Here is an 18,725-nt window from a genome sequence, read left to right as displayed (position 1 = left end):
GAGCTTGATGATCTTTAAGGTCCCCTTCCAACCATAACCATTTTTTTCATTTTATATTAGCATATTATAAACTCTGTAAGTTACGGGAGGTGTGTTTCATTTATAAATAGGTATTCTAGCCACCGAAGCTCATAATGCTTTTTTTTAAACTGTAGTGTGAGGTATGAATAAGTATGTATAAGTAATCCATTACGTTAACAATGATATCTTAAATTACTCAAAAGTGTAGGAATTTTACTTGAAATGTAAAGTAGCTTTTTAAAGAAAGTAAAAATGACCTATATAGAATGTGTGTATCTTTTAAATTATATCATGCACTCACCCCCTCCCACACACACACAGATTTCAAAACTAGTCATGAATATGAAGACAAGAGAAACCTAATAATGAAAGTCATGTAATGAGTTGCTATTGTTGTTCTGCCAACAGCAACCTTAAATAATAGAAACACCAGTATATAATTGCTATTTCTTTTTTCCTGGGTAATTGGTGAGTATCACTTTCATGTTTAAATTAAAACTTAAAGCAAGAGCCACAAAAACCCAAAACCACTAGCAACTGAAAGCCCTGTTTTCATTTTAATTTTCTAAAATGGTAAGACTCACTGATGCTTCATATTTTAAAATATTAAAAGAGGTGAGTGGTGCAGACTGAGTTCATGCTTTCATCTGGGAAAAAAAAATGATGCAGTCATCAGCATTCTTCAGGACATTTCTCTCCTTTTTACCTTTCTGTACATGATTGATATTTCCTCTAAATGAAATATATTTGTGCTGAAAGACATTAAAATAATGGCAATAAGATCAAAATTTATCAAAACACACCCAAATTATATCATTCCTTCTCATTCCTGCTTTCCTTTTTTATAGTTTGATTGCAAGTTATTTTTGTGAGAACAGTCATTTTTATCATATACAGGATATACAAAAAATTGCTAATGATTGTTTTCTTTTTGAATAAAATTTTAACAACCATTTTTAATACCTAGTTCCCTTCAGAAGTACAGATACAATTTTTCTGTGTGCATAACTACAAAAGCTGATGTGGTGTTTATTTAACAGTGATGTTGTCTTAGGTGCAAAACAGGAGTCAAATTTCCAAAGTTAATCAGAACATGTGGAACTGCTTGTTTGTAAAGGGATTATAATGCCTTTAGAAAAAAATATGATGCCTAACTAGATAGGTTCATAAACACAGTATTTTAAGGGATACCATTCTGAAAATCAACTTTCCCAAGAAGTCAAAGCAGTAAGTCCTTAGTATCTACTTTCACTTACTAAAGTAGCAGTGAAATGAAAAATACAGACTATAAATTTAAAAGTTGCAGCATCAATAGCCTTATCTGTTCTTGAGGATTAGTGTGACTGTGGGATTAGAGATTTGTAAATATATCAGCAAACAGGAAGAAAGCATATTCTGTCAGTGATCTCTGTGCTTTTTCAAACATACCTTTCATCTTGGTAGAAAGAGGAGGGTGGAAATCAAGAGTCTACTTTCTGTCTGTAGGATCTAGGCTACAACACTGGTTTCAGCCTTTTTACCAATGCATAAATGTTAATGCTGAAACTCTGTCTCGGGATGCTCTCCTTGTGCTGTGTACAAGGGAAGGAACTGTGACTGTTTTGGTGGGAAGCAGCTGCACAGGCTTCACCACCTTCGTGCCACATAAAAATTTTCAAAAGAGCTGCAAATTCACTGTAGACTGCCAAACAGGACTTGAGCACTTGATTTCCTGTGAAGGAAAGAAATTAACTATAACAGCTGTGCACAATTTCCCACTCATCAGTTCATTTGTATTTGACCTTGTCTGAAAGCTACCCCTCTTGTAAACTATGTGACTGAATGAATTTTTAATATTTCTGTTGAGTTTATTATGTCATTTTGTTAAACTAGTAAGGTCAGATATAGGATAATCAAATAGGAGAAATATATTGTTGTTTCCTCTCTCCCAAAATAAAAGAAAATTAAATTGATTTTTTTTCCCTTACATGACTTCATGTTCCCATCAGTGATAAGAAATCATAGTAACAGATTCTTTTCAGTACATTCTGTGGATGAAAAATACTCAGATTTTGAAAACCCATTCTTATTTTTTGTAACATTTCACAGATTAGGAAAATAATTAATAATTATTTGATTTTTATTATGTAGCATGAAAAAGTGGGGTTTTATTATCAAACAGAAATCAGTAACATACTGGTTTCATATCCTGTTTGTCGACATGTTTTATTCTGTATGTGACAGTATTTTGTTGTGTCCCTCCTAAAAGTTCAATCAAATCACTAGACAAATATCTTACATAAGTAAGAGTATCTCTTGCTGGGGATACAGAAAACTGCAAGCAATGTCTCGAAAATATTTATGAATAGCAGATTTCAGGCTTTCTACCATGCTGAGAATACAGATATGGCAGAAAAAGCTTCACAAATACCTAATAAAACACCCTGATAAAATATTATAGAACATAAAAGAAAAAAAAAATCCTGAAACCAGATTGTTAGCTCCTAAGGATCAATAATTTTTTTCAGAATCAGACACAGTTGGTAAATATGCTGCAGCTATTACAGACTGAATAATGATTTAGGAGATTAAGTATGTGGGGATATGGGGATATAAAAGCTAAAATGTCCTCCAAAACCCCCAAAAAACCCACCACTGAGCTAAACCCCACAATAAAAATGTCTTTATTGTGAAAAAGACTTGAATGAAAGAATCCTTTCTCCCCCATGTTACAATCTCACCTGTAAATTTCAGCAATAATTTTCTTCTCTGATTCTTGTAGATTACTGATAGGATATATAGTGATAGCATATATTGTTTTCTCAGGCTGATTCAGAATCAACTAGTAAATGTTGAAAAGTTTGAAAAGTTTACCCCTGGAGAATAGAGACACTTTGAAACCTCTTCTTTTACTTGCAGTTTTTCTGTTAGTAAAGATTACATGGAATAAAGACTTCTTGGTCCAGATGGACCCATCTTATTAGAACATCTATGCTTTGGTATTTTGCTTTATTAAATGCAGATCAGTTATAAGGAAATTAAGAATTAGTTTTCAAACAATTAGCAACTAAAACAAAACTAATAAAAAAGTTGGCCTCATAGACATTCAGGAGAATTCTTTCAAAATTTCAGGATTTTTGCTCCTGAAACGCTCTGTCACAACTTTTTATCAGTTCTTTTCCATTTTGAAAAAATTTGTTATCTTTAATTCAAATGGTTGCTGAATCCTATAGCACAATATTGAGTCAATGCCCTCATTAGGAAGAAAAAAATCTGCCTCAATTATCAGTGGAAATGCATGTCTGACAGAACTCAATGTTAATCCCCAAGTTAAATTAAGGATTTAGAGCTGTGTGCATCCAAGTCAGGTGAATTTATCAACTGGAATGCTTCACATTGAAAGAAGTCCTCTCTAATATCCTGCTAATGGCGTTTTAATTTGTATAAACTATCAGGTATTAGATAGAAAAGGAAACATCAACCAGAGATTAATACATCCACCGAGAAAAGAAGAGATTTCAGATTGTTTGATATTCTGACTCTGGACACAGACTAGAAGAACCATGGGGAAAAAAACCAAAAACAGCTGAATCAATATCTTTTAAAAGTTCCTTTTAGAAAAGAAAACATTTCCCCAAGCAGAGTCTGTATTGCCCTTGATCAAAAGAGTTTTGATAAGACACCAGTGTTTTAGAATTTACAGAATAAAAATTATGCAGCATCAAGGCCTTTCCGTTTTCCATGCTGCTGTCCCTCCCACCAAAAACAGCAGGCTGGGAGTGCAGGAGAGGGTGGGAAGGGACACAGTCAGGACAGGTGGCCTGTCCCCAGCTGACCAAGGGGATGCACCACACCGTGTGCTCAAGAGTAAAAGCAGGAGGAGAGATGCCAATGGTTATCATTGCTCAGGAAGCAACTAGGTATGAGTTTGCTAGTGGTGAGCTACTGTATTAGCATTAGCTTTTTTTTTTAGTTTTTTCTCTTTCCTCTTTATATTTTACTTATTAAATTGTCTTTATCTTCTCCTTTCTCCTATGTGGCAGCAAGTTAATTGGCTGTGTGAGGATTAACTCATCTCTCAATTAATCCACAGCAGTGCCCCTTCATTTTATTTCCATTGATTTAATCTGTTATTTTACTGAACTTTATCATCACCAAGACTAGAAAATCTATTTAAACTTGATCCAAGAAACCCAGACTGTGTATTGAGAATAATTAAAATTTATTCTTCTTTGCTATTGATTAGTTTCTTTGAGGCTAACTGCTCTCAAAGACCTGATTTTTATCTGAGATTTTCTTCCAATAAAAACAATAAAATTAAAAAAAATAATTAAGGTATCTTTCTTTAGGTTCAACTTACTTTCATATCATTATAGATAAATGAGAGCCTACTACACAGACAAAAGTACTCATTGTGCACAATGAAACATGGTGTCGAATCATTTTGCCAGTTCTTTATCCAAATACATAGAAATTTCTGGTTATAGAGTAATGCATTAACTAGAATTTTTATTAGATTGCCTTTTTGTTTGTTTTAGAACAGCTCTGCTCCCAGAGGTTTGCTTAAATGATATAAACTCCTAAATTCTATTCTTAAGTCTAATTAAAATTATCAGAAATGTCTCTAATTTTTTTCCTTGGTAAATGCAAAATGCATAAAGCACCACCAATTACAAAAAAGCAATTTTGAAAATTCTCACAAAAGATGGATTTTGCCTCTGAAGTCATATGGAAACAACAAAAAAAATTCCAAGAACCAATAACTGTAGGAAGAAATGTTAGAAATTATTTGTTCTCTTTATTCAGAGTAGGAGCAAACTTGGAAGTAGTAGAATTCAGTTACTTTCGCAGAATGATACTGATATATGTCAAGAAGCTAGTGTTCTAAATTTCAATATTGATCAAATTGGTTTAAAACATCAGGGAATATTTTGAAATAAAATATAGTTGTGGCTTCACAATTTAATTAAATATTTGATAACTGTCTCACTGTAACTGCCAAATATCCCTAAAGCTGAATATAAGGAGCAATCAGAAAAATCAGTATGGAAACTAGATTAAATATGAAGAGACAGATCCTAAGTCTATGTAAATTTACCTACTTCTGGTTTTAATGAATCTGTGTTGCATTACATGTTCTGAGCATTCAACCCTAAGAATTTATCAGCTCAGGAATTCAAAAGAAATCCTTGACTTCCACAAGTTATTTTAACTTAGTTATATTATATAATGACTTTAGAATTATCTAGAGTTATTATATCTCTAGAATTGTAGCATAATTGAAATTATTTTTGAAATCAGATTATGTATTTATGATGTGTTTGCAGACAAAAACCTAAATTTAAAAAATGGACAAGTGTATCTGTTGCAGGAATAAGTTCACGGCATTCTGAAGTTTGTAATATACCGTGGAACACAATAAACAATCTCTGAACACAGTTAAAAGATTAACAAGGACTTTAACTGATATGGAAGAAATCAAGGGTGAGAATGTTTTATTCTGACTGGTTAAAGAGAGCAAACTGGGACTCCACATAGGTTGAGGTTTAAGGTTTTTTTATCTTAGTACAAAGATAAGTGTGATTCAGTCTTTAATTCCCTGAGCTAATTTATGAGATGATAAATGCCCACATATCAAATCCATTGACCTGAAGGTGAACAGGTATTTCCTACTAATTTGGCAATGCTTCTGATGTGTTATTAACAATAAAAAAAAAAGAAACAAAAAGAATTGTGGGATGAGCCTTTACCAAGACTGTGTTCAAGATTTATGGATACTGTAAAACACTTTTTTACAGCTTAGTGAATAGATAGTCCATCTTTTGAGATCACAAAATATCCTGGAAAGAGGATTAACTTTCAGTATCTCCTAACCTTTCTGTTTCTCTCTTAGCTGGTATGTCATTGACTCCTAAATTTGCCTTTTAAAATGGAAATGCTTTCTCCATCATATATTCCTTCTCTTTTTCTTCCCTGTTTTCCTTCACCCTGTTTAAAGCTAAACAGAGCTTGAACTCAGCAAGTTGGTAATTAATTAAATAAATTAAAAGCGTAACCCCTGAGGTTTGACCTGAGGGAGGAAATTGCTCTGACCGCTCAGTGACACAGAATGTGATTACTGAAAGATTAACAATGGGAAAGACAGCTGAAGAAACCACCTAAATAGAAAGTCACAAGATCCATTTCCACTCTATTAGACCAAGAGCCATCCAGCTGGATCTTAGCAGATGGTCTCAGCTTCTTGTAAAATATTGACGTATGCCTTAATTCTGTCTTAGGATTTCTACTGAAGAAAGAACCTCGATTTATTGTATTTTTACTGCTGACAGCGGTAGTCCGTTGAAATGGCACTGAAAGCACAGGGAGACACTGGGTTACTCTGTCTTTCTGGCTGACTGCCCACAGAGGCAAGGAAGTCACTACCATTGTAATGTAGATGACAGAAAGCAAGGCGCACACTGCAGCTGAACTCATTGAAAGGAACTCACTGCACATTCAAATATAATTTCAACTTTAAAAATATATTTTAGCTTAATAAGTAGCATCGCATGTTTCTGAGAGATGAACACCCTACTGAATTATTAATCTGTGCAGCTCAGTAGTGCAGCAATTCAAAACAATCACAAAGATTTACGTTCAATACCCAGGCTGGAAAACCTCTCCTTGGTTATTTTTTTGGGGTTTTTTTAGGTTTTATTTTGCTTTGTTGTTGTGGAGGTTATTTGAGTTTTGTTTTGGTTTTTTTGTTGGTTTTTTTGTTGTTTTTATGTTTTTTGGGGGTTTTTTTGAGGGGTGCAGTTTGGGAAGATAAAGGGGGGGTTTAAAGAAAGAGCTGCTTAAGATATAATAACAGTAACATGATGCGAAAAGCCAGAGAATAGACTCTAATTTATTTTTTGATCTCTCGCTTCACTGCCACAGCCCAGTATATAGCACGATTCCCATCCTCATCATTCTCTTCTCAATTAGTATTTTTTTCTCAGAAAATAGTCACTTGCATTTCTCAAGTCTAGCTCCAAAGAGGACTCTGTGATCAGAGGATTTTTCTTAGTAAATAAACTGCAATGATTTAGATATGAAATCCTCTTAAAGATATGGCCTGAGACTCTTAAATGTATGCCAACTTTATGAAAAATAATCTTACTGACTTCAGTAGAGTTATTTCTTACTTGCATCAACTTAACAGTAAACAGAATTGCCTCAAAAATATGCTAATATAAAAAACAAAAAAAACTCACATATTCTTGCTTCTGTCTCCACCTTTGCTTTGCAGACATTACTGCACCCATCCAATAATTAAAAGAGACTATAAGGGGAACATAAGGAAGATTGGTTTTTTTTTGCAGTAAGGGCGATAAGGCACTAGGAACATGTTTCCTAGAGAAGCTGTGGACAGAAACTCTATCTCTGGAGGTGCTGAAGACCACATTGATGGGGCTTTGATCCCAGCAAACTGGCTTAGTGGAAGGCATCCCTGCTTACACAAGGGGACTTGGAACTAGATGATCCCTAAAAGTGCTTTCCAAAAATAACAATTCCATGATCCTTATCCTCTCATGAAAAACAGAAGAAGAAGAAAAAGAGTATTATAAATGTGACCTACATGATTTATTGTATTGTTATAAATCATCTATTTTATTATTGTTAAAGGCTCAATATAAAAGGAAAAATTCCAATCAATACAATCTAAAAACTCATCTTCACAAAAAAATGGCTATTTCTGAAAGGGAAATGGAGTGTATATTATCCAAAAATTATATTGAAGAAAAGATTAAATAATAGATTAAATTCTGTAACAATGACAGTAAATAAATAAAAATTTCTTTGATATGTGCTTTCAATAAATATTTCCCTCATGGGCTTTTTGCTTTTTTTTGGGCAAAATTGAATGCCTCACTAGTAATTTACAAACAAAATGTGACCAAAATATTAAAACAATTTGATCTTTACTCCAGTCCGTGCTGGGAAGTTCTACAGTTACATATTTCAAAAAGGTTCTGAGCTCCTTAAAACAACGGAGGGAAAAAAAAGGTAAATTACTTAAATATGTTTGAATTGAACCAGATTTTTGCTACAGCCAATCATTTACCTGTTTTTATGTCCCTCTGTAATTTTGTCTGTAGATCCTGTGCTCAATTTTTTATTACAAATCATCCTCTTTGAAGTGTTTAATGATTTTTTTATTTTTTGTTTTTTATGAACTTCCATTACTACTTCAAGTATTATGAATAAAATTGTATAAAATTCCATTTCATTTTCTACAAGGAAAAGTTCTTGTAGATACCTCATAAATAATTTTTTTAAGAAGAGTTTGAGATAAAGGATGAAACAGCTAAGCATTTCTTGATTAATTAGAAATAGGATATCAACAGAGTATCTGAAACCAGCTCTTCAGAGTTGAGTCATAGGAGAGAAAGAAAAAAAAAGTCAATAGTCCTTGCCAATAAAAACTATAAAGAACAGTGAGGCAGGTTTTTTGGGAAACTGTGAGAAACCTATATTACCAAAATTTGCAGGTCCAGCCAAATTCAAAGTTTACACCTCAAAGTGCACTAATTTTGGTTAAAGAAACCTTTTCAGACAAAATTTTGTCATGTTAAAAAAAAAAAAATCTTCACAAGCAAATTAAAAGCTATAAGAATCTATTCAATATTTACTTTGAAAAATTATAATAGAAAAAAAAAGAGCCTCCTCAAAATGAATATAAAATGCTCAGCAGATTTCCCAGGAATTTATTCTTCTTGATAGTTGTAGCCTCTTGTATCTTTCATTTAACAATTATATAATCATAACAAACACATTCTCAGGGTGAGGAGGATACTGAATATTAAATGTCAGAATTTTATTTCTAGAAAAGCATTTTTCACATTTTGGCTGCAGATGGCAGCAAATATCCAGTGAACAGCAGTTTTTCCAAGATTAATTATATCATACATTACTACATGACAGCTATGGGCAGATCAAGTTACTTATAATATATTTTAAGAGGAAAATTATAGAAGTATTTGGATAATATTAAAAATATGCATCTTAAAGTATTAATTTAGCTAATTTAAATTGTTTTCCTGAGCAAAATTAAATGACATCATATATAGGATGAAGCTCCACAGCCAGGGAGCTTCAAGCACTCAAACAAGCAGTATTTTGCTTGCTTTACTTGAAGAAAGAATTTGAAAATGTAGCACTGAATTCAACAGCTGGTTAAATGTCTTGTGTCATATATGCCAGTACTTCTTTTATCTCCCATTTATAATATTCCCTTATTTATAAATTCACCTTTGTCATAAAGCCATTCCAAATGCAAATGTAACAAAAAGCTCCTACAGCTCATTCTGGAAAGAATTGCATTTGTGAATCAGTTGACATTTCTGCTTTTATGAAGATTTTTTTCTTCAGTGAAAGTTGCATATTAGTATAACTTCCAAAGAGCAGGTCAATAACTATGTATATTTTTTTTTTATTTTTTAACCCTTTAGACATAAACTGCAGACCACATCTGAGACTAAGTAAACCAAGCTACACCTAGACCTCTCTGAGAAATTTAGAAAGCAAGGGGTTCTCACTGAACCTCATGATTCAACAGCAGGAACCAAGACCTGATGACACTATAATTCATTATAATAGATGAGAGAGCTGTTATTTAGATACTGCATAGGCAATATTTAGCTATAGATTGGCAGATTATGATTAAGCAAGCACATAAGCAAAGTATCCTATTTCTACAAAACTGAGAATATTCTCTTTACTACTCCACTGCACTGATCAAAAAAACCAAAAAAAAACCCCCCAAAAACCAAAAAGTTGGACTTTCATATACATAGGGGCAATTTTTTCTCTTCATAAAGTATTGTAGGATGTACCATTATCCCATCTGTCTGCTAAGCACATGAATGCTAGGTGTTTGTAGTTGCTGACATAAACGTTGCTATGAAATAGAATTAAACTGGACATGGTGGAGCTAATAGTCTCATCTAGGATTTTTTAATCTCATCTCTACTGTGGAAGTGTGGACCAGTCATTCTTTCAAGGTCCCTTCCAGTATGGGCTGTTTTATGGTTCTGCAAACATCAATAATCAGACATGGAAGCTTTATTTTATTTGTTTTCTATGTGCTAGAAATGCATAGAATAAAATGCATTTCTATGCATTTATTTGTTTTCTTCTGTGCATTAAGTCCTTTCTTGTGTTTTCACACATCTGCTACATCATAATAACTGAAATCTTTGATCCCATTCTGTTACAAAAATGTAGAAGAAATGTACATGAAATCTGTAGGGGGTAAAATCTTCCACAGCACAAAAATTCTCAACTTGTACTTGATTCTTACAGAGCTTCCCATCAGTCAGTTGAGCTATATTAAAAAATATTAGTTTAAAAAATCTCCGTGGATGAAAAACAGGTAAAACAATGAGTTATGTTATACTGAAATCCAAAATAATGAAACGTGCTAGTCTTTGGCCTAAAATTCACAGTGAAATATTGCCTTTATATACATGTTAAAGTCTTTAATTTATCCTTTTTTCCCCTTTCTATTCAGAATAATAATTTTCTTCTATTAGCTTCCTTATGTAGATCCTCCTATAAGCTATGCTAAGGCACATATAAAATTAAAATGCAATTTGAGGCAGCCAGCAATGATTCACTGGGGGCAAACCCTGTCTGTTCAACCTAGTGGCTTTCTATGATGGAGTAACTATGTTTAGTAGCTAAAGTTACAAATGCCTTTTATCCAGACTTCTGCAAACCTTTGACACAGTCCTCCACAGAACATCCTTCTCTCCAAACTGGAGAGTGGTGGATCTGATGGGTGGACTGTTAGGTGGATTAGGAATTGGTTGGATGGTCACATCCAGAGGGCAGTGATCAATGGCTCAGTCCTGATGGACAGCAGCAACAAGTGGACTATTTACAAGAGCATGCAGTGACCAGGACATGGGGGAATGGGTTCAAACCAAAAGAGAGTGAGTTTAGGTTGGATATTAGGAAAGAATTCTTTACTTAGTGGTCAGGCACTGGAAGAGGCTGCTCAGGGAACCTGTGAGTGCCCCATCCCTGGGAATGTTCAAGGTCAGGCTGGATGGGTCTCTGAGCAACCTGGTCTAATTGAAGGTGTCCCTGCCCAGAGGGAACTAAGTGATAATCAAGATCTCTTTCCAACACAAACCATTTTATAACTCTATGATTCTACAAAAGTTTTAATTTTACAATCTGATAAACTGAAGGCTTTAAGTAGTATTTAATCAGATTGTTTATCTTTTGATTTCATGTGTTCCTTTCAAAACTATTTATTTCTTCCTATTTGTTGATACAAAAAGTTGTTTCAAGTCAGCTTTGCTAATAGCTTTAGCAGAAATTTTTTATTAATGCATTTGTTCCAGAGTTTTTTTCCTATTAAAAATTTAAAATATTCAGCCTAAAACACAGAAAAAAATTAATAAAGATGATATGACATTAATCTACATAATATTCTCTGTTTTCCTCTTCCTTTGATTGCTGTGTCTATTGAGCCTGAGTTGATATTGCTAGTTCCATTGCAGCAGCAAACAACCAAAAGTTCATACAATTCTCATGTGGCACTGATTCTGATTTCAGTTCTAGTTTTCTTTTAAAAAACTCTTTATTTCTGGTGTGATACTGTACATCTAATTAATTACTAATATTTTTTTTCCTAATGTTTATTTATAATAAATTCAGAGAGGTAAAAAATGGCTGGCATATATTACTGTCTTATAATGAGAAGAATGAAACTGAATACAGACAATTTGAACATCATTGCCTGAACAGCTGTGCATGCTAATACTGCAATTCTAAGCAAACAAAAAATTCCCTTGGGTAGCTGCCAGAAAATCCTGGAAATGCTTAGACTTCTTATATCTTTCCCCATTGAATTAGAGCTTCCCTAGTTCTTGAGACAATTCCACCTCTGACCATGCATGAGTTTGGCCAATTTTGAGCATCTTAACACCTCTCTCATCTAATTCCAATTTGAATCCGGCAGTGAGTATTCCTTGCTTTATTGCCCTAATCTGATTTACATTGCCATGAAGGAGGCTGGTAAGATTGCTGTCTGAAATATTTACATTTGTCAATAAAACTTCCTTATGTAACAAGTTTTTTTGATGATTTTTATGAGGCTCTTGGAGAGGAGAGAGTGTGTGTGCGTGTAGTGAAAATAAACTTCCAAGGGTTTCATTAGAAACTAACCTCTGCCTAACCCCACTGTTGTTTATAAGGAGATTCCTGTCTACAAATCAGCTGATGAGGATGATAAATTACCTGATATGAATAATCCAAGGAAGGAGTGTTTGCCACTCAGAAGAGAAGGTTATCTTACTCAGACTGAAGATAGCTTTTGTGCTATCTGTGCCTAAACTGAAAGACACTCTATATTTTGCTAATATGACCATTAGGCAGTTAAGACTCTTAGAAAGGCCATAGATTAGAGTATTCCAGGTGTCAAATTTAAAAACAATGCAGCGACTTAAATAATAAATCCACACAGAAAGAAATACAGTGGAAAAAAAAACCCACACAAAACTTTCAAATTTTTGTTATTTGCATACATATAAGCCTTCATACAATTAAAAGTTGACTCTTATACATATTCAGTGTTTTAATACATATCAAATAAGAATAATATTTTAAAGAAAATATTACCATCCTTTCTAGCGACCTTGAAATCCAGGGTTTTAATTCTAACAGAAATGGGAGATAAGAGAAGCTTTGCATATGATGATTGTTATTTTCTTCAGTAAAATTACAGAAATTGTTAAAGAAAATGTTTTTATTCATATGCCTAGGAGGTTCCTTGAGATTTTTTTTTCCACTTGGAGAATTTTCTGTTCAATTTGACTAGGTCTGCAGCTGTGCTGCTTTGCAGTTGCTGCACATATATCCAAAGGCTCGACTATTACAAAATAAAATCAATGTGTCATAGGAGCTCATTGTTAACTCTAAATGTTCTGTGTAGCCTATATGTTGCTGTTGTTGTGAATGATGGATTCAAACATAATGATTCTGGAACATGGGGAATAAAAATTGATATTCAGTCTTCCCATGTGAATACAATAACTTTTTTGTCATGTTTGTGTACTTAAATTCTCTTTGTAAAGACTAGCCTTTATAGGATTGACTCACACCATATTAGTACTTGTTTCATATTGAGTTTCCCTGAGGATTTAATTAGATAACATTTTATGTTACAGAAGGGTGTGGCATTAAGTAAACAAAATATCTCAAACTCCCTAAAATATAGTGACGGACAATAAATAGTAAAACTCACAGAATATAAAGAGTTTGCATATGGCATAACAGAAATTGTCTAGAATTCTTAACTTTTATGCAACAGAAAAATAAGAAACTAGGGTGCTTTGCAGCAAGAGCAGCAATACCATGAAGTTCCATAGATTGTCTTTTCATTACCTAATACAGAAGAGTATAATCCATTACCTGACAAAAAGTTAGAGTAGTCAGTGCTCACTTTGATCATGTTAAAAAATAATCACAGAGCTTTTTCACCATAAAACCCCACCAATCCTCTCATGGTCACCTGAATGATGGGTTTCATTTGTTGGTTTTCCAATGGAAAACAACTTATATTATTGTAAAAAACTATTGAAAAGGGTAATTTCAATAGTTTATAAAACAAAAGAAAGCAACAAGGGCAAGTAATGGTGTACTTTTCTTACCTTTCTATCACTGATTGTATTCAACAATCAAATTTATAGTAATTCATCCCCTCTGATAAAGACCACAAACTTCTTGGATTCTATTAAAATCTCTCCATACTCCTTTGGATGTGTGTTGTGGATTTTTCTTTATTTAATTTCATATCTGCTTTCAATACTTCTATATATACACTTACAACCATTTTTAATATGACATCAATTGATTTGGGGATTTCGTAAATTGTTGAAGTTTATTATAATATACATTTAGTAAGACATATGCTATGTTACAGCAGATATGAAGTAAGATTTACACCTGTCTTGAACACCTGTTCAATTTTTTTTCAGTTATTGAGATCCTCATTTCAATACTTTATCTAGAAGAAAAACAAGGGTGTAAGAAGAATAGGGAAAAAACTTAGATAAAAAGAAACATATTCAATGGAAACATAAAGCTTAACAATCAGAGGAATAGCAGGCATTTCTACAGTGTTTTGTATAATCAGATTAATGTTTTATTTCTCCTCTTATCTGAGAAATTTACAACTTTTCATTAATATATTAGAGTGATTTGAATATCTTAGAATTTGATAGTTTATTTTTAAAAATCAGAATTTATATTCCTAATCACTGGCCAAGTTATATTGATTTCATCTTAAAAATTTTAGTTTTACAAAACGTGGATATCACATAATCAATTTATGTTGTTTTGAAAAGAAACTTTGTAATGTTAGTAAACATTTTACTCCCATAGCAGGTCAGTCAAGTCAATATCACCTGTTATTTGTCCTTCCTTTTCTCCTGAAGTCCACATATTGGCCTTCTGAGACTGGGGTGCAGTTTGTTAAGTGTTTTCTATTCATAACATCCAGAACAGTGGAAGGCAGTGTCTCAGTTTATCAGGGAATTATGTTTATACCAGGAAACAGGATACATTTCATGACCTTGAATGCAACAAGAAGACATATGAACAAATTACCTCCTAGAAATTTCCAGGGGAGTACTGAATGAGAATAAATGGCACTCTTCTAGGAAAGTTCAAGTATTTGTGTTCAGCTGTTTGTTTAAGTTGTTTACTTTTCTAGTGATCTGTTATCACTCGTAAAAGTATTGATATATTCCGATGGTCAAAAACCTTTTAGTAACTGTACACATGTTTCTGACTTTATGCTGTATGCTTCCTAAAATGTGTAAAGCAGAAAATTTACACAGGCAGTGGCTTTTTTTTTGGAAGATACTATGGATGGAATTCCTCCTCTCTAATCCTTCAGAAGATGATTCATAATACTAGAAAGAGATCTGTACTCAGTCAGCTGTTCTCATGCCAGAAGCTTTAAAATACCAGTAGTTCCACACAGCAAAGTGCTGAGGGAGCAACAGAAAATGTTTTACCAGATCCTATCACACACTGTCCAAATTAATGTAATTCCATTTTTTGATGCTTCTTGTAATTTTGCCTTCTAAACACAACTATTCACAACTAGACTGTGTAATTATGAGTACATGACAAATAAACTGTAATTTAGGTGTACAAGGAAGATGAAATTTCATTGTTTTTTTTTTTCCTCAGTAAGATGCTCTTTAAAATTCTATGCAGAACACTATTGCAACATGGTCTGAGTAGGGATGAAATGTCTGCTCTGAGTTTCTAATTCATTTGAAGGAAAGAGTGTGTACATTTTATAAATCTCTGCTTTAATCCAGAGTCATCATGAAGCACTGAATCTAGCACTTCAATTTAGGCCTCTGTATTTACACCAGAGGGAAAAAACGAAGTTCATCTAATGTTTTGTCCATAGAATGAAGGAAAAACGAGAAAGAAATATTATATATATAACTGAGATTTCCCTAAAGGAAAGTTTGCCCCATAAATTTCAAAATTAAATTTATCAAAATCTCCATTAAAATAATTTTTTAAGATAGTAGCCATTATGAATGATTAGTCAGAATCAAAGCTTTGCTATCAGAAGTGCACTCCTGTAATGCTAAAGAAAACATTATTTCACATTCCTCTGGTTCCTTACATGTTAATCACTGTATCAAAACATTTCCAGGTTAATTGCATAAAGAGAGAAAAAGAGTCTGAAACTAAAGGGGAAGAAGAAAGAATCTAATCAAATATTAGTCACACTGAACAATATAGCAGGTATTGGCAACAGAAAGCTTTAATTTTCCTATAACTACACAGTCTCATTTGCACAAACACGGGTGCCTGTGCCCCTGCAGAATCCATGATGTGTACACTGCTAAATAAAAAAAATTGGGGTGGTGAGGGAACAAGGTCAAGCAATGTTCTGGCATGTCCTACACTTAGTTAGAGGGACATATGCAATAAATCAGTGTGTCCCATGCACCTTGAGCCTATACTGATCACAAGACCATGCTTTGCAGAATACATTGATCTGCACAAAAATAATGATAGTTATCTCAGCAGACCAAATTCCTAATGATATCCAAAAGTCTTTCAAAATATTTGGACCAAATATTATTTAAAGTAATGCTAACACTCCCTGTTGAAAATTTGTGTGCTGGTCTAGTGGTAGCTTATTTCCTCTGAACCAAATGAGCTCATCTTTTCAGTTCCATCTTCTAACTGTTCCTTCTAACCTAATTTAACTTACATTAACTAGTGTTTACTCTTAAAAAATAGAAAGACATCTCAAAAACATTGGTGAGATGGTATAAATAATATATGCATGGTTTTGAAAAGGCTGCAGTTGAAAAGCACGTCAGAGTTAATTGAATACAAACACAAGAAATTAAGACGCTGTCAGAAAACAAACAAACAAACCCTTCATGTTGAAAGGGAGAGTAGAAGCACGAGGGGATTAAGCAGAGACTGAATCCGTTTGAAATGGAAGAAAGAAGTCCACAAAGAATGCAAAGAAATATTATTCAAAGTTGTTGAAAATAGAAGTGTCATTCCTTTGTGAGAAGCTTATCAGTTTGACTTGACAGAATAAATAAATGGTAATAAATAATACATAACTAATATTCATATGTCCTATTCTGTAATAATAATGAGAGTTTTTTTTCCTAAAACTTCAATATTATATTTTTTTCTGAGAAATGCAGTCAATACAAGGTCCTGTTTATGTGTTTTATGTCTTCTTATATATATATTGAACATTTCAACATATAAGCTTACCTCATAAGTAGGTTAAATAATTGAAACAAAACCTTTATAAGGTCATACTTAAAGGTCTTTCCTGTGATAGGGTCACACTTCTGAAAGGCACTTAAATAAGAATTAATGTACATTCCTGTATTTATTGTAAGGTAAGATTTATTGAGTTTTCAGCAGAGGGCTGGAATTTTTTTGTTAGTGTGATTTGTTAAAGAATGGAAATATATGATTTATTGACGTTACTTTACCCTTTGAGAAGTTCAACATCTTGATTCTCTTCACCAAATGAATAAGTGTTTATTTTACTGTGATAATCATGGACACTCAGCTGAAACTAATTACAATTTTAAAAAAGCATAAAGTGTTTAAGCCATGCATTTTTTATGCACGCTTTCTGGTTAATGAAGAAGTAATGTTCATGAGGCCAAATTTTTCTTTTAAGACACAATTTTGCTCCAGACTATAAGGAGCATGGAATTTATACCAGGTACCAAAGTAAAAATTTCAAGTTATCCACATCAGAGGTCTATCTCAGAATGCGGTGCACAGGAGCACAGGCATGAGGAGGTGATAAAAGATGGAGCACAAGAGACATCACAATTGTGAGCAATTCATTCATAAATCAGTGCTCTCCAGGACCTGGTCAAAATTGGTTTCAGGAGTTCAAAAGTAAACAAAGTGTCTTACATAGACACAAGGCACTAAAACTTGTTAATTTGGGTTAACAAGGAGTTGCAGACCAATGAAGATAAGCCAAGGTGAAGAAGGATATTAAAGAGAATATCCCCAAGTAAGTCCTAGACTGAGAAATACTGAGCTGTTGACATAAGCAGCACATGTCCCTGTGTGAAGAACTGCAGGTGTTCAATGTTTTCTTCTTCCCACATACATGAAAATGAAGCCACCAGCTTTAAGGTGCAGAGGAGCAGAAGGGGGTGAGCAAAGCAGGAGGGGCAGGGCCAGGAGCCAAGTGTGGATAAACCAATTTTAACTGTTCAGGTTTTTTCATTGAACAATTATCTCTGGACTAAAAAGAGTTGGTATTTCTATTCATGAACTGAAAGAAATGTTTTGCAGTGAGCATATTTTTAATTTGGTTAAAAAAAAAAAAGAAAAAAGTGGTGGTGGTTAATCTCCATTATATTTAATTACTTTGCTCTACAAAACACTTTTTTTAAAGAATTGCAGTAACAAACCATAATCACTTAAAATTCTTAAGTATTCTTGTTAATACAAAGAAAAAAGGAAAAGGATTGATTTTCCTGCCATTTCTTTTTCGGTTTTATGATAAAAAATTACATTTTTCATTGAGTTAAGTAATATAATTGACAATAATCAAACTAAAAATATATATGCAATATTTAATTATATTAAATGTAGTTAATTTAATAAATTTATGCATTAGAAGCCTCCAAACACCTCAGTAATAAATAATCACTGCATGAGGTTGAAAATATACTGATTTTAAGAAGCACACGTATTTATACTCTTTTACCTTACTTTTTGTTTAGCAATGGAAATACTTGGCAATAGAAAAAATTCCTCTTATCTAATAAAATGCTTTTTGTTATCCAGATGGTATGAACTTACTATCAGGAGCAGAAATCTTGGGACTTTTTCATACTCTGAAAGTCACATTTCTTTTTTTTTTTTCTTGCTGTCTTGTGTAAGTGCATGAACTCCCTCTTTGTCCTTTTCCTTTCCCTTTCTGAGGCGTTGTATACTGCAGGCCTACAAAAAAGTCTGCGTAAATGCCCTCTGAGATTATTTCTGCCTAGATGATCCCTCAGTACTTACTTAAGACCTTTCTGGAAAACAGCAGCACTTGAGAGCTTCTGTGTCAACTTGGTGGAGTAAATATAAGGGACAGAGATGAGAAACACTGTGTTCATTAACCTGCTCAGTCCTAACACTCAGACTCTTTCCTTTTA

The sequence above is a fragment of the Zonotrichia leucophrys genome, chromosome 1 (genome assembly GCF_028769735.1).
Source record: "Zonotrichia leucophrys gambelii isolate GWCS_2022_RI chromosome 1, RI_Zleu_2.0, whole genome shotgun sequence".
Classification (NCBI taxonomy): domain Eukaryota; kingdom Metazoa; phylum Chordata; class Aves; order Passeriformes; family Passerellidae; genus Zonotrichia; species Zonotrichia leucophrys.
This window is presented reverse-complemented; position numbering follows the sequence as displayed.